Source organism: Periplaneta americana, chromosome 5, assembly GCF_040183065.1.
Source record: "Periplaneta americana isolate PAMFEO1 chromosome 5, P.americana_PAMFEO1_priV1, whole genome shotgun sequence".
NCBI lineage: Eukaryota > Metazoa > Arthropoda > Insecta > Blattodea > Blattidae > Periplaneta > Periplaneta americana.
The window spans coordinates 93005461-93026932 of record NC_091121.1 but is presented as its reverse complement, the minus strand read 5'-3'; the positions used below and the strand labels follow the sequence as shown (position 1 = coordinate 93026932).

Here is a 21472-nt window from a genome sequence, read left to right as displayed (position 1 = left end):
GTTTATCACAAATCCCGCTCACGTGGTTTTTTACGTCTCGAGTACTGAGTATGTCGCACCTGATGGCATCCTTATTTCAACTCTACTCCATAAAACTTGTATATAGAGTGAACCGTAAGTAATGTCATTATTTTCGGAGGGTTATTCTTAAGATATTTCAAACAAAAAAAGTTTAATACAATTATTTTGCTCGTTTTTGCTTCCTTTTCGAGAAAACAAAATTGTTTTATATGAAACATTTTATAGCATTGATTTAATTCCCAATATGCTCAGTCAATTTAAGATAGCAGTGTATTATAGTAATAAATATTGTTGTTTAGTCAACTGTCCGAAGACAGGTCTGGACCCCACAAGTGACACCAATAAGGCATCACTCATAAGGCAACTAGGCCAGGAGATAATGGGGTAGGGTGGCCAGTTCCTTTCTCCCTCCATTGCATACAATCGCCAAATAGATACATATTACACTAATCAGGCATCAGATGCATACAAACAATTGTTCTTCCTCTAACACATATCGTCAAGTGAGATGTACTGCCTGATAATAGATGTACATATCAGCCAGAACCTCAATCAGAGGTAGATAGTAAATTATGGAAAGAATAATTTTAGTTTTGTTCTTTAAATATGCAGAAATTTCATCGAAACAAATGTAACATTTTAAAATTCTTTTTCAGAACAAAAAGTTATATTTGTTTAGATCAAATTTCTGCACATATAAGTTAAAGGACAAAATTAGAAATCTCCCATTTATTTGTTATCATAATACACTGCTCTCTTAAATTGACTGAGCATATTGGGAATTAAATCAATGGCTTCCCCAATATATGCTATGAAATGTTTCATATAAAACAATTACCTCGAAAAGGAAGCAAAAAGAAACAAAATTATGTTAAACTTTTTTGTTTGAAATGTCTAAAAGAATAACTCCCTGAAACTAATGACATTACTTATGGTTCACTGTGTATAATCTTATTTTGTAGAAGATGCTAGAAATGACATCCTCCCTTGGCTAAACAGTGTTGTATCGGGAATACACATTTTGATTGACATGACTAAGTTCAGCCACTGTAATAATTCCCATTTCATTTCTAATGTTTTTCTTATTTCTTCCAAGTGTGAGAATTTGTTTTCTAAACTGTGTGATTTTGTTGACTTACTTTCAAAATTGTATCCAATTTCCCTCTTAAAACTGTATGTTTTAGCTTGTGCTTTTTGTTTTACATTGAACCAGTAGATTAAAATTTTTGCACAATATCTAGATTCAACTGTCTAAGCATCTTCGTGAGTGGATTTTACTGTTGTGAGAGTTGTGAGACAGTCCGGGTATAGGTTCAGGCATGAATTGTTTGGCAGCAAGGAGGGGGAGCGGAATTAAACTAAGAGAGAGGTATGTGAATTATAGCCAAGACATAAAACGCCGAATAAATATAAATAAAATCCTGAATTTTATGTTCATTGTAAAATTTTGAGGTAGCGCACATCTACATAAGCTATATTTCTGATTGTAGAACAGTGGATCAGACTGTCTAGCTAACCCTATTTTACCCCCTTTCTGATTCTTACTGAAGAGCATTAGGTCAACTGTAGAGAAAAGGAGGAAGGTCACAGGTGCCAGAATTCAAAGACGGAATAAAATATAAGGAATCATAGAAAAAAGTAAGACATTAAAATATTGAATTGAAGCCATAATTATTTCAAGAATTCAAGGTTACCGGTAACAAGTTTAATGTAATGATTAAACCATACAAAAATAAGAGAGCATATTAGATAGTTTTAAACTACAGACCTAAATGCAAAAGAGATTGGGGACAGTTGTATGAAAACGTATTGAACAATATTCAACCCTTCACTATAATACACTGCTTGCAATCCTCTATCAGGGATGAGGCTCTTTCACATGTCGCTAATTACGATGGAAGCCTTCCAGGTAAGGATTTTATTGTCTCAGACTGTCTTTTTAATCCACTAATCTTGGATCAAACAGGAAGCTGAGGATGGCTGATGCTGGTATTGTTTCAGGACGCCTCTGGTTGTTTTCATGTTGGTGGTGTTCTAGTGCTGGTGGTGGTAGTTTAATTTTAGTGGTATTCGAGGACATCTGGTACTTGTGGTAGTAGTTTAATTTTTGTATTGTTCTAGAACGTCTGGTGCCAATGATGGTTGTTTGATATTGTCATTGTTTGAGGACAGCTGGTGGTGGTGGTTGGTTGATGATGTTGTGCGAGGAAGTCTGATGTTGGTGATACTTTTATGTTGGAAGACATCTGGAGCTGGTGGTATTTTTCTATGTTGGATGTTGCTCGAGAATGTTCGATGCTAGTGGTTATTGCTTAATGTTGGTGTTGTTCGAGGACGGCTATGGTGGTGTTTTTTTATGTGTTCGAGAACAGCTGGTGCTGGTTGTGTTTGTTCTTATATTGTTCGAGGACGACTGGTGCTGGTGGTGATTGTTCAATTTTCGTTTTTTTCGACGACATCTGATGGTGGTGGTAGTTGTTTAATATTGATATTGTTCAAGGACATCTTGCGCTGGAGGTGGCTGTTTAATATCAGTATTGTGCTGGTGATGGTTGTTTGATGCTGATATTGTTCAAGGATGGCTGATACTGGTGATTATTTGATGTTGGTGTTGATCGAGGACTCATGGTTCTGGTAATCTGGTGATTATTTGATGTTTGTGTTCGAGAACGTCTGATGCTGGAAGTGATTGCTGTTGGTATTGTTCGAGGATGGCTGATACTGGTGATGGTTGTTTGTTGTTGCCAGTGTTTTTCTAGGATGTCTGGTGCTGGTGGTGGTTTTTGATGTTGATGTTGAGGACGTTTGGTGCTGATGATGGCTGTTTGATACTGTTGATACTGTGATTGGTGACAAGGTTATTGGCTGTTTCCACTGTTATTATTATTGTTTGTTATTGATGATGATGTTAATGTTTTTGTTTGCAGATATGTAATGTAATGAGGCCGGACTTTATATTGCTGGTTAATATATTGAAAATTCATACAGGTAAGGTACAGTGAACACGTTTAACATTTAACTTACTAAAATTCTACATAATTATAACCAAAGGCTCTCCGTCTGCTCTGTTAAACAATAATTAATTAGAAGTGAATTTCGATTCACTCAGAAGCGATATGATGAAAATATTATTTAAGGTAAGAAATGGAATATTACTTAACTAGTTAACTAATCTTGGAGTAAGACCCCAAAAATCATGAAAATTCGCAGTTGCAATGTTCAGACTATGGACATGCCACAACAGCTTAGCACACCACCTTCACGGGATAGGGATTTACAACACACCATATTGTATTCTGTACAATTCAAATGAAATAATGAATCTGGACCATTGTAAGAGATACACAACCCTAGTCATGCACGATATCTTTCTTAAAAATATTGGAGTGCAAGAAAACTATTGGCTTTATTGTATTTAGGCATTAGACCAAAACTAAATATTTATTAATAAAACGCGCTATTTCTTGTCTTCCTTGCAACGTAAATAAAATGTATGCACTATCTTCCGTCATGTACTTTGTAGTAATGGATGGAAGTTCCTAATTAAGTTATGAAAGAAGAGGTTATACAGAATGGAAGTGAAGTAATCCTGCAGATTGAAAGGGCCAGTAGGGTACACTTAGAAAACCTATATTACGTTTTATGATTAAATGCACGGTTAATTAGAAAATTGAGTTGGAAGTTTCAGTAGTGTGACAACATCGCCCCTAACACACTGGTCTTTCTTCTCATAATACAGATGTAAGAAGTCAACGAACTTAAATCTGCCTGCCATAGTGAACTACCTCCCATCTCCCTTTCTGACTACAATGTTGCAAACTGGTTGCATCGGTCAGTGGCTTCAAATTTGTGGTTTTCAAATTAATTTTACACAAAACCAGTCCACGATATTGAAATATGTCAGAAGGATAAAATATTCTTTATTAGATTTTCTATCGTTATGGACAAAAATCACAATCCTGTTGGCAATACTGTAGTTATCGAATAACTGGGTGTTAAACATTTGAAAAAATAAATAAATACAATTTTTTCTCAGGAAACCATGGAATTTCTACCAATATGATATTTCACTTGTTTGTTAAATACAACGGAAGCTATTCACTCTGAAAACCTGCAGAGTTATTTCACTTCCACTCTGTATATATTATAGTTACAATTATATCATGTTCGAAATTCGATTCACTGTTGAATAAAAAACGTGTAAAACAGTGGTCGTCAGCACTTGCTGAAATATGTAAAGGGTAAGCGGTGCCGTCCCGTGTGCACCGTCGTGCAGCAGGAAGAGGTAGAGAGCATACCCGCTAGCAGCTATGAGTGCACCATGGTGCACTGTGTTTTCTGCGGGTAAGAGACGCTAGCCCCAGGGTGCTCTGTGCTGAGGACCGCTGATCTAAAACGTATTCAACGTATTTTAACTCGTAGTATTAACATTAATTCAGATCTCATAACAGCTTGTTTTAGCCATCGCAGATATTGAGAGCTGTACTGTTAAATGTAGTTCTAATCCACATTAACATTTCAGGTCTCAGCTTGTGGTGTTACGAGTGCTACACTCTAGACAGATCTGACTGTGTAGGTCCTTTAATAGGCGAGGAATTCGCAAAAGATTGTACGTTCTATTCATACTATGATGAGATGTTTTGTTATGTATTCGCAAGAACTAGTAAGTATGTAAATAATTAATAACATTTTTACTCGTATATTATTATTTCTGGAAGCATTTCTGATTAAAAATACTACGACTACTACTACTACTACTACTACTACTACTGCTGCTGCTGCTGCTGCTGCTGCTGTGAAACAAGTGGGCCTGGGTTCAAATCCTGATTGTGACAAGTTACCTGGTTGAGGTTTTTTTTCCGGAGTTTTCCCTCAACCATTAAAAGTAAATGTTGGGTAACTTTCGGTGCTAGACCCTGGACTCACTTCGCCGCCATTATAACCTTCATCTCACTCAGATGCCAGGTAACTACAGCAGTTGATGAAGCATCGTAAAATAACCCACTAAAACAACAACAACTACTACTACTACTACTACTACTACTACTACTATACTACTACTACTACTACTACTACTACTACTGTGTGTACAGCTAATCCCTCCGCAGGTCAAGTGTAGTGCTTAAGATAAATTTTCATGTGTTCGCGCTGCCTTGTCTAGTCCTTCACCATTGTAGGATAGAAGGCATGACAGTAGTTATTCCATCATAACTGAGCTACTGATCTGATACATATTTTCCCCACAGAGTACCGTGTAATGTTTGAAAATGATTCTTCTAACAGTTAATAGCCAACACTTACAAAGTTAGTTAGAGAGAGGGACAAACTTGCAACCCCTTTCATTTTAATGTGATGCTCATATAGTGACCAGCACCAGGTTTAAAAGGCTTCATACTGTTCTAGTACCCTCTTTACAACAACGTTAATTGACAACCATCTTATACGAGTTGATTAGAGAAAGTTCTATGATTTGACATTCAAATGTAATGTAAGAATTCTGTTTGCCTCTTAAAGTTATGCTGAAAAATAATTATACCGGTTTATGATTCGAAGAACAAAATTCTCTACTTGAGCAGATACTTTCTGATAAGTATATGTAGCATAAAGTGCTAACGAATTGCTAAAAGCCTTGGAACATCCTCTTTTAACATTGCCTTAACATAATTATTTTTACCAATGCTAATTATAGACTCATATCATTCCTAACAACATTCTCAAAAGTGTTTGAGAAAGTTATGTATAATAGATTATATCGTTATCCAAAAATATATTAGTTTTAGAGCAGTTTGGATTTAAAAAAAAAATCGACAGAGAATGCTGCTTCTAGGTTGGTGAATGAAGTACTGGTACTAAATTTTTTAAATTCAAAATTACATGTCAGAGAGATTTTTTGTGACTTGGCTAAAGCATTTGATTTTGTAGATCATAATAGGTAAAAAATATATTGGTAAAAAAATTAAATTTTTATGTTATTAAAGACGAAATGTTAGATTGGTTTACATCTTACTTATGAAATATAAAACAAAGTAGAAATAAATACTATATCAAATACTATAGTCACAAAGTTATTTATTCAGAATTCAGAAATATTAAACATGAAGTTCCCCAGGGATCAATTTTAGGTCCATTATTGTTTCTAGTTTATATTAATGTTTTAGCCTTAACCATAAATAATTTATCCCATATAATTTTATTTGCAGATGAAACAAGTGTGATTATTTCAAGCAAACAATACAGTCACTTTATAAACACTTCTAATACAGTGCTGAATCTAATGAATGAATTAATTAATTAATGATATCGTGCAAATTTTATAATCACTTAATATTGATAAAACCAGTGTAGTAGATTTAGTACACACAATAGTACTCAGTTTTTTTTTTTACAAAATTAGATTAAATGGAACTCGTCTCAAAGAATTTATAAGCACAAAGTTTCTTGGTTTAGAGTTGGATAATCACTTGAACTGGAAAACACACATAGAACGTATTACTCCTAAATTGAGCTCTGCCTGTTATACATTAAGATTCTTATCTTCTATTAGCGATATGAACACACTTAAAATGTCATACTTTGCATACTTTCTGTAATGAAATATGGATTAAAGTTTTGGGACAGCTCGTCTGGAGCTAAACGCATTTTTGTTTTACAAAAGAAAGCTATAAAAATAATGGCTAGTGTGCATAAAAGAACATTATATAAAAAGATTTTCCAGAATTTAGAAATCTTGACCTTACCTTGTGAGAGCATTCTTTCTCTAATAATGTTTTATATTAAAAACCAAGCTATATTTAGTATTAATCAAGACATTCATAATTTTAATACTTATTTACTTATGGCTTTTAAGGAACCCGAAGGTTCATTGCTGCCCTCACATAAGCCTGCCATCGGTCCCTGTCCTGAGCAAGATTAATCCAGTCTCTAACATCATATTCCACCTTTCTCAAATCCATTTTAATATTATTTTCCCATCTACGTCTTGGCCTCCCCAAAGGTCTTTTTCCCTTCGGCCTCCCAACTAACACTCTATATGCATTTCTGGATTCCCCCATACGTGCTACATGCCCTGCCCATCTCAAACGTCTGGATTTAATGTCCCTAATTAAGTTATGTCAGGTGAAAAATCAAATGCATGCAGTTCTGCATTGTGTAACTTTCTCCATTCTCCTGTAAAAATATGCTTGTATATTGAATTAATCTGTTTACTATGTACCTTGTATATTTTTGTACAGCTTAACTCATGAATTATATATACTGTAAATTGAATAGTAATCTGTATAACTCAACTAATGTATTGTTTATGCTTGTAAATTGAAGTAATTTGCATGATATGTATCATTTATTTTTGTATATATCTAACTGCTAATTGAATTGTTTATGCTTTTAAATTGAATTAATATACTTGCTATGTATTATATTTTATACTTCAACTGATGAGTAATTGTTAAGGTTTGTAAATTGAATCATCTGTTTTCTATGTATTGTATATTTTTTGTAGAGCCACCAATGTAGCTCAGTTGGGAGATTCTCTAACCTGCTGATATGGAGCTACGCTCGGGCTTGGGTTAGATTCCGGTTTGGGCTGATTACCTGGTTGGGACTTTTCCGAGGTTTTCCCCAACAATAAGGCGAATGCCAGGTAATCTACGGCAAATTCTCGACCTCACTTCATCTTGCCAAAAAATTGTAATCTTGTAAAATCTTGACTGGTTCCACATCTTAAAGCTTCAATGCTAATATTAGATCTATCGAATACAATAAATGAAATGAAATGAAAAATGATATGGCAATGTTGGCTTTGTCTGCTGCAGAGTCTATCAAAATTTTGTTTATACAGTGTATTATGGCCATTGAAGAATTAAATAATTCACATCATGCACTTTAGTTGCAGATGTATTAGTTTTATAGTATACAAGACAAAGAAACTCATGTTAAAGTTTTCATAACATGCATATATAGCCAAAAATTTTCAGAAATTATTGATTCATTACCATTACTGAATATTTATGTCTTTCAGTTTTCACATTATATGGCAAAATTTGTCACCCCTTTTACATTTTTCTACATAGTTGTGCTATTTTTCTGTTACAAGACAATTTTTCAATAGCTTATGGCTCCAAATTAAAATCCCATATGAGCATAACTGAAATTTAGTTCTGCATCCACATGCACATAATTTTCATTTATCTCTTTATCATTTGGGGTATCATTTTATAACATTCTTCTTCTGCTCCCAACGTTTCTTAGCTAATCCTATAGCTCTAAGCTTCTTTTTTACTTAACCTACTTATTTTAGGGTATGTTTGAAATTAATTTTATTCATTTTCACTCAACACTATTCATAAAAACTTCACAAATCACCGCAGTTCACAAAAACCTCACAACTCACAGCAGCTCACTTTTATCTTTGGAAGTAAACAAAACTATGTGGATATCTAGCTAGTGAAAATTCTATTCTATGAGATTTCGAAAATTTTAATTAGTGCTATTATATTGCATATTTTATTAGATAGGCTTTGATGGAATAAAATAAAAAATTGCGATAATCGGCTGATTTTCTACACTTACTTGTCATTATATTTTATTATTTAATCAAATGCTCAGATATCTGGTACAGTGCTATTTTGTCTTCTGAGGCCTGTTTAAGTAGTGTAGATTCATAATTTAGACTGCTAAAACTAAAAACTTGTTTCATAAAAATAGCAGTGTAAAATAGTACTCCAGTAGTTAGCAGTTTTCTTATTACTCATATTTATTAATATTACTTAGTAGTATAGCAACAATGCTGTTTCATAAAATATAAACACTGCTAATTTACACTCCTAATTAGTAGTCCATTTTATCAGTTAGTAGAGACCGATAAAAGTAAGTAGGAGAATAAGGTAATGGAGGGTAACTGTGCACAGGCTGCCAAGTATATGCAGTCGCTTTTTTCAGTTGTTAGCATCAGTGGACGACAGCTAACAGTCTAGTAGGGTAGTGTGATCTGTAAGAGATTGTGTTAACGATGTGGATACTTTATTCATACGATTACATTATTGAAAATGGTAAGTTGATATGTTTCGCTAACTTGACTGTAATTTCACGAAGAAGTAAGGTAAGGTATTGGTCTCTCCGCAATAAACGTATCGAATTATTATTAATACCTTGGACAATGCTAATATTGCTGGTGAGAATGCTGTTATTCCCGCCTGGAACAAGCAGCACTTATTCCAACTACACCGGCTTGAATGAGACAGTACCGGAACCGGGCAAGTGTGCGCGCCAGATTCAAGTTTGCGTGCAATTATTGTCTTTCACCCGGCAGCTTGTGTGACAAGCTAATTTTACGGCACTTTATCTCATAGACCACTATTTTGGTGTTCCATTACCGTTTTATATACGATGAAGATAACTGTTTGTACTTATTTCTTGTAGTTAAAGAAGACAAGGGGAAGTATGAAAGGAAAACTGAAAAATCATATCTCACTCAAAGACAGTTCGAAGGGATAAAAATATCGATTAATGAAGGAGCTAGCCAAAGGCCTGCTGCCAATAAAGGTTGGTTCACAATAAACCGGAAACGGAAATGACAACAAAAACGAGAACGGAAATAATGTTAAAATGAATGTATTTAAATGTGAGCATTCACAATAGTTAATTGTGAATACTCATATTTAAATACATTTATTTTAACAATATTTCCGTTCTCGTTCTCGTTGTCGTTTTTGTTCCCGGATTATTGTGAACCAGCCTTAAGAAAGAGTGAAAGCAAGAACTGAAAAGCAGCTTTCAAAATCGGATTTTCAAGTGTTCAAAATTAAGAAAGTTATAAAAAAAATATGAAGGAACCTATTCGAAAACTTCACTGCGCCACAGCTGACATTCGGGCCTAGCACATCCTAGTGATAAACAAACTCCATCAGAGAAGACATACATCTACCCAGGATGTAATGTATCTAATGAAGAAGATTGGGTACAGTGTAATAGGTGTGGCAAGTGGTGGCACGAGTTGTGCACGTCATATGAAGGACATGAACATTTCTTTGTGATCCTTGTTAATAAGTTGTTGCAATGCAGGTCTGTTGTAACTCAGTGAAAATAAAGAAAACATATATTAAAAAGTGCGCACAGTTAAGCGACATTCTGCGTACAGTTACCCGCATATGCAGTCTAAGTGTTCGCATTCGCCAACTTGACTAAACTTGTATGCCACAATAAATGATTATCACTACAGGCAGTTTTTACAATGCATAAATATTCTTAAAGTTTCCTTGTGTACGGACACCTACTTAATGTTACAAAATAATCACAGACGGCCACATTATGAGCGAATTAAAACTAAGTGCGCACAGTTACCCGCCATTATCTTATATTTAAGAGAAATATAGTATATTTCCTTTGAAAGTAATTTTGTAGAAATGCCATCTCATCTAGTGATGAAGAAAATATTATTGTAAGGCATCCAAGAATTTTCACACTTGGAATAAATTATGTTTTTATGGAAGAGACATATAAATGTAATCAAAGATTCTGCCTCACTTCCAACAAATTCAATCGCCAGTTGATTGCCATTGAACAATTTTTAGAAAGTAAGTTAATATTTCAAGGAATAAGGTTCTGATGCCAAAATAGCAATTACAAATTACTTTACATTGGTTAGGCAATGGAGCACAATATCACAGCATTCTTGGCATGCATGTAGTTTCAAAAGCAACTGTATGTAGAATAATTAAAAATATGATGAATATTAGCTGTAAATGAAATAGGGTACTCTTTAAGGAACTTGTACGAAGGCCAGAAGCTGTAGATGAAGTTGTTAGTAAGTTTCGTGAATTTGGCTGATTGTTATTAATTTATTCTTTATGCTCAAAAACTTTCCTTAAAAAGATTTGTTAGTTCCAGGACTTCTGTTCTTTATTTAGTGATTTTGACATACAATGCAACTGAGTTACTATATTGTGATAATAATTATAAACTCAGTGCATAGAAGAGGCCATGAAATACAACAGAGAGAAAAATTTATATCTGTCTCACATACTCTTTGAATGAAGCCACACTGCTGACTACCGGTACTAAAAGTAGTGTATGAAATTTAGAAGTGTAGAGTTTTGATAATGAAACAGAATTTTACATACTGCTAAGTAGTAATTTTTACATTTCTAATAAGTAACTGCTAAAATTAGTACCGGTACTTTATAAAACAGGCCCTTGGCCTCCCAGTAGAGTTGATTTTTACTTTTACTCCAGTGACTCTGGAGTGCTCGACTCTGCTTGAGGGTTTGAGATGGTCCCAATTCATAGTGGCATCCTCCTTGCACAGCATGCAGACTGGTAGACAGATGATGTTGACCCGGTATAGATCCTCTGCTAGACAGTTTCTGGGGTTAATTTTGTGGACTCTTACGACAGTTTCGCTCCTTGGTGCCTCTGGAATACTGTTCTTCAATTTTACAAGATCACCCTAGATTTTTTCCTAAGATATTTGGTTTAGGAAATCTAATCTTTGAGACTTGAAACTATATTTGATAATAGTTTATTGCAGTATGAAGGGATAGATGCTGCTTTTGGGGATTAATATGTCTGTTCATTTCTTTGCCAAATAGTCAGCCTCTTTATTTCCTATGACGCCAACATGAGAAGGGGTCCATTGAAATGTAATTTCTTTATCATGTTCATTTAGGGGTTTAATTATATTTCTTACTTCTAAGAAATAGAACGACTCAACTAATAAGAAACGCTAAACTGAAATACTCCTACAAACTTATAGAACCCAACACAACCCCTTCCGAATTATGGAAAAATCTGAAGGTTATTGGACTTGGAAGGGCTAGTGAACAAGCAGACATTCCCATCCCACTTGACCGCTTGAACGAACACTTTGTAAAGGACCCGAGCTTGAACGACACAACGAAACAAGACACAGTTTTGCCTGACTCAGTTCCCCCAACTCGAGACAAATTCTATTTTACCGACGTCACTCCCATTGACGTAATGAAAGCCATCCGACGCATCAAGACAAAAGCCCAAGGGCCGGACAACATTAGCATAATACTTATACAGAAAATACAAGAGATAGTAATACCTACGATTGCACATATATTCAATAGTTCCTTAATCACTTCAACTTTCCCTAAAATATGGAAGCAAGCTTTCGTTCTTCCTCTTCCAAAAGTCAAAGTTCCCACCGACCCGAACGACTATAGACCAATCAGTATCCTGCCAGCCATTTCAAAAGCACTGGAAAGAATCGTACACAGACAAATTACTAACTACATGAACGAACACAAACTATTCGACGAGTATCAGTCAGGTTTCAGAGCTGGACACAACACAAGCACTGCTCTACTTAAAGTGACCGAAGACATTCGTGAAGCAATCGACTCTAATAAAGTAACAATACTAACACTTCTTGACCTTAGCAAAGCTTTCAACTCTGTAAATTTTGACCTGCTCACCCATAAATTGAGAAATATCTATTTGTCAGAGACTGCTGTGAGTTGGTTCGAATCCTACTTACGGGAAAGGCAACAATGTGTTGTATCCGGGAATCGAAGCTCCTCCTGGCTTGACATAACATCATGTATACCACAGGGGTCGGTACTCGGACCATTGTTGTTCACAATATATGTCAATGATATTACATCTCTTGTAAGGCATTGTAACTATCACTTGTATGCTGACGACCTTCAATGCTACATCTCTTCCCGCTTAGACCGAGTAAATGACGCTATAGATAAATTGAACGAAGACATTGACTCGATTGTGACATGGACAAACAAACTCCGTCTTAAAATCAATCCTGGAAAGACACAAGCAATTATATTAGGACACACAAACGGCAAACCGACGCTATAAAACACCTCGACATTTCCCCTGTTAAAGTAAGTACAGTGCATATCCCTTTCAGTTCTTCAGTAAAAAATCTTGGCATTCACATGGATAATAATCTCAACTGGGACATGCAAATCACAGAAACCAGCAGAAAAGTATATTCTATTATCCATGTGCTAAAAAGGATAAATGTTCATCTCCCCTCTTGCTTAAAAAAGTCCCTTGTGCAGACACTTGCATTTCCCTATTTCGACTATGCGGACATTTTACTGACTGACCTCTCCAGCGACAACAAAATGAAACTTCAACGTGCTCATAATTTGTGTGTACGTTTTGTAAGCAATGTTCGTAAATATGATCATATTACCCCATCCCTGGAAGCAATAGGTTGGCTTAAACTAGATAAGAAAAGAAATTTACATTCACTTCTCTTTCTCTTCGAAATCTTGAACTCTTCTATTCCTTCGTACCTGTCGTCTCGCTTCACTTACCTTTCTTCCCACCATAATCTGAACACACGCTCTCGTCATGAAACAATACTAACAATACCATCCCATCGCACCTCCTCATACTCATCTTCTTTCACAATAGCCCTGCCAAGACTCTGGAATTCGCTACCTGCTAGCATCAGGGACTGTCGAAATAAAATTGAATTCAAAAGAAAACTTACTAGGCACTTGGTCAGTAATTGATTACTTGTAAATAGTTTCTTTAATCTACCACAAAATATTTCAATATTCAGTAATTTCATCACTATACAATTTTGTTATTCTAGATTTAATTTGTAATTCAGTAAATATAAAATATTCTTTGTTTCTCTATGATAAATTATCTAGCTTTAATTATTCAGGTAATCTTTTCGTACTTTGATTTTATTGTAATTGTAAATTTAATACTAATTGTAATATTATTTGTAATTGTAATTGTAAATTTAATACTAATTGTAATTTTATTGTTGATATTGTAGTTGGAATCTCCTGGTAGAGGGGCAGAGAAGGCCTGACGGCCTTATCTCTACCAGGTTAAATAAATAAATAAATAAATAAATAAATAAATACGAATACTAATACTTCTAAAATTTTTTATGTAAGCAGAGAGGATAAGTTTTTTATAGACTGAATAATTGAAATATTTATTGAAATTGTTATGGATCATATAAGTTATGACATTTTTGCTAGTTGGTTTCAGTCTATAATTTATCTGTCATAGTTTAATAAACATTTACTTTTATTGGACAAACATTTTTTTTTACTATTTCGTCATCTTCATGTCCTATTATATGAATATTTCCCATTTATGAACACATATTTATTGTAACGAGCATAATAACTAACCTCATAACCATTATATAACTTTTTATCTATGCAGTTTTGTGATAATGTTGTGAACTAGTAATTATATTTCCATAAATATCCATTGGTTTAAATTATTTGAATTAAAATTATGTGACATCCAATTAAAAATCTGACTTTGCTGCTTGGTTTCAGCCTACCCTATAACGAATCTGTTTTTTTGGTATGACTTAATAAATATACTTTAATAATGATCATTTTTATTGGACAAATGTTTTCGACTATTTCGTCATCTTCAGGTCCTATTATATGAATATTTCCTATCTGTGAACACTTACTCATTGTAATGAGCAGATATTTAAATGGATATCACATAATTCTAATTCAAACAACTTAAATCAATTCATGTCCATGGAAATGTAATTACACAACATTCCCATAAAACTGTAAAGATACTCGTTACAATAAATATGTGTTCATAAATGGGAAATATTCATATAATAGGACCTGAAGGTGACGAAATAGTCGAAAATGTATGTTGAATAAAAGTAAATCATTATTAAAATATAACTATTTATTAAGTTTTACCAAAAAACGGACAAGTTATAGTGTGAAATCAATTAGTATATATAAATAAATATAGGCCTAGGGTACTGAATAACTGAAACTGAGTCACAAAAGATGACTATTTCTGAAATATGTCTAATCTAGCATATATTTGGGAAATGGCAATCCATATTGCTTCTACCTCACCACAAAAATTAACTTTGTATTTTCCAACAGAAACATAAAATTTAAACAATACCGTAAATTCTAGCACCAGCATTTCCTGCTTTTCAATGAGTGATCCATGTAACCACTCATCGTCTGGATATAGTGTGTGTGTTGTTTCCACTGCCATTTGCTTTAGGATTTGTCTATTCGTGTCTCCTTTCATCACTTTTTCATTAAGCTCTAATCTGTAGTTCATATTTGTGTAATGTAGAGGACACTCAGGAGGCAATAGGTCTTCTATTTCTGATTCAGGAATATGCTTATTTATAATTTCACAAATATACTCAATAAAACTCTTTTTTGTTACAGCTTCCTAGGTTTTTCTCATATTTCATCCAAAATTTTTCATAGAGCAATCTAATCAATTTCAAGTAGGCCTACCATGTGTGTGTTCTTTATGTGAATCACATTGTAACAGATACCAATAACAAAGTCCAGAAATCTGTCTACGGTATTTATGTAAAAGAATATAGCAAAGTGTCGGCCTAATCATTCAACAATATGCAAATTAGTGCGCTCTTCCTCTCATCATCCTCTCATCAATTTCTCTGATTGTCTGTTGCAATTCGTATATTGTAAATTTTGCATTGAAAAAAATTTCACTATCTTGTATTTGACATAGTTCTTTTGTTCTTTTTTTCACTTCTTTTCATTACCTTTCACCAGTTTTGGAAAGGGTTGTGGTTTTGTATAATAGGTACCGATCTTTTGTAAAGAATTCTGCTTCTTTTCTATTACCCACGATTTTTTGTACTGGTATCAGTTGTAATTTGTGCTTTATGATACTTTTGACTTCCTCTTGATAATACGAATTTATGTTTTCTAGTACTATTTTTCTTGTAATCCATCCTTTAGGAAACAAATTACAACTTTCTTCTTAGGCTCATTCACGTTTTTTCTTCATCTTAGCTGTCATCTTCCTTCATATAGCTACATCTTGGGGATTTTTGGATTCATCAGCTTGTATCCTGGCTGACTCCCGTTCTGCTTTTAACTCTTTAATTCTACAGACCAGAAAAGTTTGTAGTGAGCTGTTTCCCCCCTTAGTATATGATGTTTCACTGCATTCAGAATGGTGTAACAAAATTTTCTGTTTTTCTTGTCTGGTGTATGATTTTGGAAATTAAAATTCTCTGGAGCAAGTTTAATTCCAAGTTCATTTCTAAAACCTTCTCAGTTAGCGTCCTTAAGTTCCCAACTGCATCTTGTATTTCTTGGAGCTTTATGTATGTTTTTCCCAGATAGATTACTTGATGATAAGTAATTCTTAATTATCCTTCCAGCTGCCTTTGTAACTCTATATCCAAATTCATCAAAGTGAGCATTGAAGTCACTGAGTAATACAGTCTTTTTAGATGTTTTGGTATGTTTATGTAAATCAGGTGCATTATTTTTGGAGGGTGTCTTCCATGTATCTTTAGTTTATAAAAATATCAGGACATAGCAGAGGAGGTATGATTTGAAGCATCTAGTGCAAAAACTGTGGGAAATTTGAATGAATGACCTAGCAAATTAAAATATTATATATTGGAGGAAAAATGGATGTGGTAGGATTCAAAGAGCTGTTGTGAGCGCAGCATTTCAAAAATGGCTACCAGCCCTTTAACCCTTTGCAGCATAGTGGTTATTCAGAAAAATACAGTTTTTTTCTTTCTCTACAATTATAGCACAGATGTTCCACCATTAAACCACCTCTTGAGGATACGTAGAGATGCCATCTGTATTTTCAAATAAGAACTAACTCGATTGTAGCAAGGAAAATTACCAGACTTTGCAGTCAGTTGTTTTCTGCTAAATGTTTTGAGCTGCAGTGTTGCCATCAAAAGGAGTTACTTTAAAAATAACTTAATAAATTATACATTTGAAAAACCATTGTAAATGACACATTATGCTATATTGGTGTATTATATGAAAATCCATACTTGTGGCAAAGTGCTCACTCAGAGTGATCATCATTTGTTTGAAATTGTGTACAGAGTTAAAATTTGGGGGGGGGGGGAAATATTGATCGAAGCTTTGTTATGATCTGTGATATGACAGACATAAAACATTACACTTTATTTTAATTTTTTGGCTTACTATGCTGCCAAGGGTTAAAATGGCAGTTGGGGATTAAATATAGGACAAAATGTCAGACACATAGTTACGATATTCTTTTTAGCCATTTTGGCCAAAAACCCAGTCCTAGTGTTCCCTTAATTGTCTTTCTGTACGTACATTCTGAGGCCTCTTAGGTTTTGCAAGAAATACACAAATGTTGGGACTTAATTTCAAGGCCTGCAATACCTGTACTGTAGTACGGTACTAATTCTGAATAGTAAGGTAGGTAAATTTAAATAATTCCGTGACATTAAGCACTTTTTATTGCTGTTGCAGTAATTCTAGGTTGAATTCTGGAAACTCTTTCTTGCAGGAGAGGAATGTCCAGGAAATAAATTGTACCACTTTTAATTCTGAGCAGTGGCGGTTCCTCGGGGGAGGGAAGGAAGGAACGTCCTCCTCACATTTTTCTTCTTCTGAAAGTAAATACCAAATAAAATATGTGCCTTAAAATTCAAGTGAGATTCGATAATTTTTAAGTTCACAGCTATAAGTAAACCTTGGTTGATCGAGTTTTAAACGACACGCGCTCATGTGCTGTAGAAAACTGTGAGGATGCGAGATTGTTTGTGTGGAGGAAAGCCAATCCTTTCCTCCTTTACTGCAGTTAACACACATAGGCAACAGTGCACTAGCGGCCAGAGAAAGAAGCAGAGTTTTAAAGGAGTAAATGAACGGAGAGGGAGGAGATCCTCCTCTGAACCAGCGCACGGGCGGGAAATAGAAACCGACTGGTCATGCAGCAAGCTCGCTACAGCTGCCATCTAACGATGTTGCATTCAGTCAGACTAACACATCTTGGAGGAGGCACAATAAAAACAGTTTTAACGCAAAGTTATAAGACATCATATAAACTTTTTTAAAATTATAAATGAAAATATATTATTCATTGTACTTTAAATGTATAGGGTAGCCTACTATTCATGATTTGAAACTTTCGGGGATAATTGAAAGTTAAAGTCAGGTTTGTATAAAACAAAGAGGAAATAGTTCTATGTTAGTATCGTAGATCATTTTGGCCACTGAAATTCACCTCCATTCATTGTCTACTAGACAGGACAACTTCCAAGTTGTCAGTTTTGTACAAATTTATTTGAAATTGAAAGTACTCCAAACTACATTATTTTTAACATAATAAAAATTAATCGGCAAGGGGCAGATTTGAAAAATAATGGTAGTATGACTTTACAAGAACTGATATTCTTCAAAAGCATGTGATACTGAACATGTAAAATGTACATGTGGCAACACAGACCACGTGGGTGGGCAGTGTTCTCGCTTTTCTAACAGATTATTTCCCATTCCCACTTCCGTAAAACGGTTCTGGTTACGTGTTAGTAGCTGGTGTCTTCCAACACGTGTGATGCTGTAGTGTACGCGAAAATGCTGCGAGGTTGTGAATTTCCTTGTAAAGGTTAATTTGTGCAATTATTCAGCAATGAATGGAAGTGAAAACATATTATATTTTGGACAATTATTTAGGGAAAGATTATTGCTACACAAAAGGGAAGCCAACCCGAACACCATCTGGTCTTACATGTATGCATGTAGGCTAATTTGTAGCATGTTTCATTCAAGAAGGTGTCATTTTGTGCAGTTAACTTCTTTCCTCCTCTTAAGAAATATGCGGGAGCTGCCACTGATTCTGAGATATTTAACAAAGAAATTGTGTAATGGAAGTTAGGCCATTTCCTGATATTCAAATCACTCTATGATAGTCTGTACCAAAAGAATCTTATGACAATGAGAATGAATGTTCCCAATATCACAATAATTTATTTTTCTTTGCCATAGCATGTCATATAATCAAAACGGAGATACCACACTTACAATTTATTTTTCTGTTTTCTTTGATTGTGAATATAGAATGAAAGAAAAAATTTTTAGGAAAATTATTCTTTGTATAGGTCCTATCCTACTATATCTTATGTGACCTGCAGCTAAGTTCTTATTTGAAAATCAAAGTTGACCCCGGCTACCTTTAATTCTGTCTTATCTCAGAAAATGGAAGTACAGCAATAAATTCTTTACATAGGTTTTGTAACGATGATAATAATAATAATAATAATAATAATAATAATAATAATAATAATAATAATAATAATAACAATAATAATAATAATAATATTTTTTTTTTTCGCGAACACCCAGTGTCGTGTAGTTTTCGAGAAGAAGGAGTGATACGAGTGTTTTAAAGCAGCTTGTATAATGACTGCTCATTGATTCCATTTTGACTTTAAATAATGCTCAACAAATTATTACTTTTCTGGAAAGTTTTGAATTGAATGTCTTGAATTACAAGGAAGGTAAACTGTGTCGAGGAAAACTGCTTATTTGCTAAGTATTATTGCATTATATTTTGACATGTGATTTCTCAAATTTTATTATAATATATGTTTATTTAACCAATAAGAAACCTGTATCATTATGACACCTAGTGTGCACTTGCAACATAGCTATTTTACGTACACTTTTAAAAGTGCAGTGAATGCTGTACAATCAGTGTTCATTTATAATGTTCATATCTTTATCTTCATATATTTTACATGAAGAATTCTTAAAAAAATAAATAAATAAATCCGAGGCGTAACAGCCCATGAAAGGCTTGCAGAACCAGATTTTGCTACCTGTCGTAGCTCCCAAAATTCATCACGATGCTGGGTGGGCACTGGTCTCATACACTGGCCGAAATTTCATAAGAAAATTTCCTTTTTTTTGAGGACTTGAACTAGGCATAATGCCTTATATCACGATGCTATGCCTCGGGACTAAGAATTCTTAAGATGCTTAAAATTAAAGTAGATGGATATGAAATGCAATTAATATCTTGTTTTACATATTACAGAAACTATCTATCAAACTCTTCAAGTAGACAGAAACTGCAGGACTGAAAGCGAAATTTTGGAACTGTGCTACAACACGGATCCCGATGTAGTTGTTAGATGTTACAATTGTACTACTGACTTCTGCAACTGGAATACTGCTGAAGAGCTTGGACTGTCTGCTATTAGTAAATCTGCCACACCTGTACCAAACTATCACATGAAGGTCATCTCATTTGTATTTGCTAATCTCTTACTATCTGAAATGTTGTCAATGACGTTAAGTTGAGATACTGAAAATAAACATGCTGCTTTTTCTAATTTTATTCTCTTTCTTACTATAAAATTCTGAGAGCTATATAATTTAGTGCCATTAGTTACACGAACACAATGTTAAATATAAATGTAAGCAGCAGCAGCAGCCGCAGCAGAGCAGCACCCTAAAATAATTGGAAAATCTATTAACTTTTTAGTTAAACTGAAATATTTCGAGATCTAATGAAGCTACGATAACGTACTTGGGCTCAAAACACTCGGGGTCACGCATTATCGATTGAGCCCTATTTTGCTTGATTCAATCAATTTAGACCGTGATGTATTTGAGCAATGTTCCACACAACTTTGGACCAAATTAACGGAATCAAGTAAATTTTGGCTCAGTCGATAATGCGTAATGCTCTGAGTGCTGTACGTCCATGTACAGACCCAGAAATAAAATTTGGGCCACCTGAATTTTCCAAGTTCCAATTATAACATACTGGTACTGTACATACTCAGTAAGCACAGTATGTGCAGTACCGGTATGTTATAACTGGCCCAAATTTTGTTTCTGGTTCTGTACATTATCATAGCTTCATTAGGTCTCGAGATATTTCAGTTTCAGTAAAAGGTGAACAGATTATACCAATTATTTTATTATAAAAACTAATAAAGCTGAATTAATAGTTTGTATTTTGTTTTTATGCATTGTTGTGAAGAAGGCTTTAGAAATTGGCATAACCTACATGTTCATTGAAAGTATTGAGTGCTGAAATTGTGATAGAAGGAATTTTGTGTGTGTGTGTGTGTTTTTTTTGTGCTTTGTGTGATCAGAGTATAGCGAATTACTGTATAAATATGGACACTGCACGTCGGTACCTTTGCTGTAGTAGTGCCTTATTTCAGTGACCTTCATACCAGCTCTACCTGCATCATTGGGAGGTTCTGCCTTTTTCTCTAGAGTTGGTGCTGATATTGCACCAGCAGTCGACAGTAGAAATACGAGGTGGATCCAGGAAATAACGACCGTTCGCGCATACCCGCCGCGCAGCTGACTCCCCTTCCTTGTTTGAAGGTCAACTGGCTTCCTTAACATGTGTTCTCATAATGTTGTGAGTACTGGTTGCAACAAGTCGCCATTGTGCATTTTGTGTTACTTCAAAATGAACGACGTGATTGATAATCCCGCCGACTGTGAGGTGAGGAGTGTGATTCGATTTTTGAATGCCCGACTTTTGAAACCTGCAGAAATTTACCGGCAATTGAAAGAAGTGTATGGTGATACTGTAATGAATGAAAGAAATGTGAGAAAATGGTGCGAAATGTTCAACAATGGGCGAACAAATGTCCACGATGAAACTCGACCCGGACGCCCATCACTCATCACAGAAG

The 21472-nt window shown here is 34.5% G+C and overlaps 1 long non-coding RNA gene across 1 annotated transcript; it reads left to right on the top strand.

Moving 5' to 3' along the window:
- The first annotated feature begins 2940 nt into the window (after positions 1–2940).
- On the top strand, positions 2941–21229 carry LOC138700001 (uncharacterized). Its single transcript, XR_011332141.1, has 4 exons — positions 2941–3009; positions 4544–4684; positions 7520–7660; positions 19846–21229. It is a non-coding gene; the product is annotated as an uncharacterized lncRNA (long non-coding RNA).
- Positions 21230–21472: the final 243 nt, after the last annotated feature.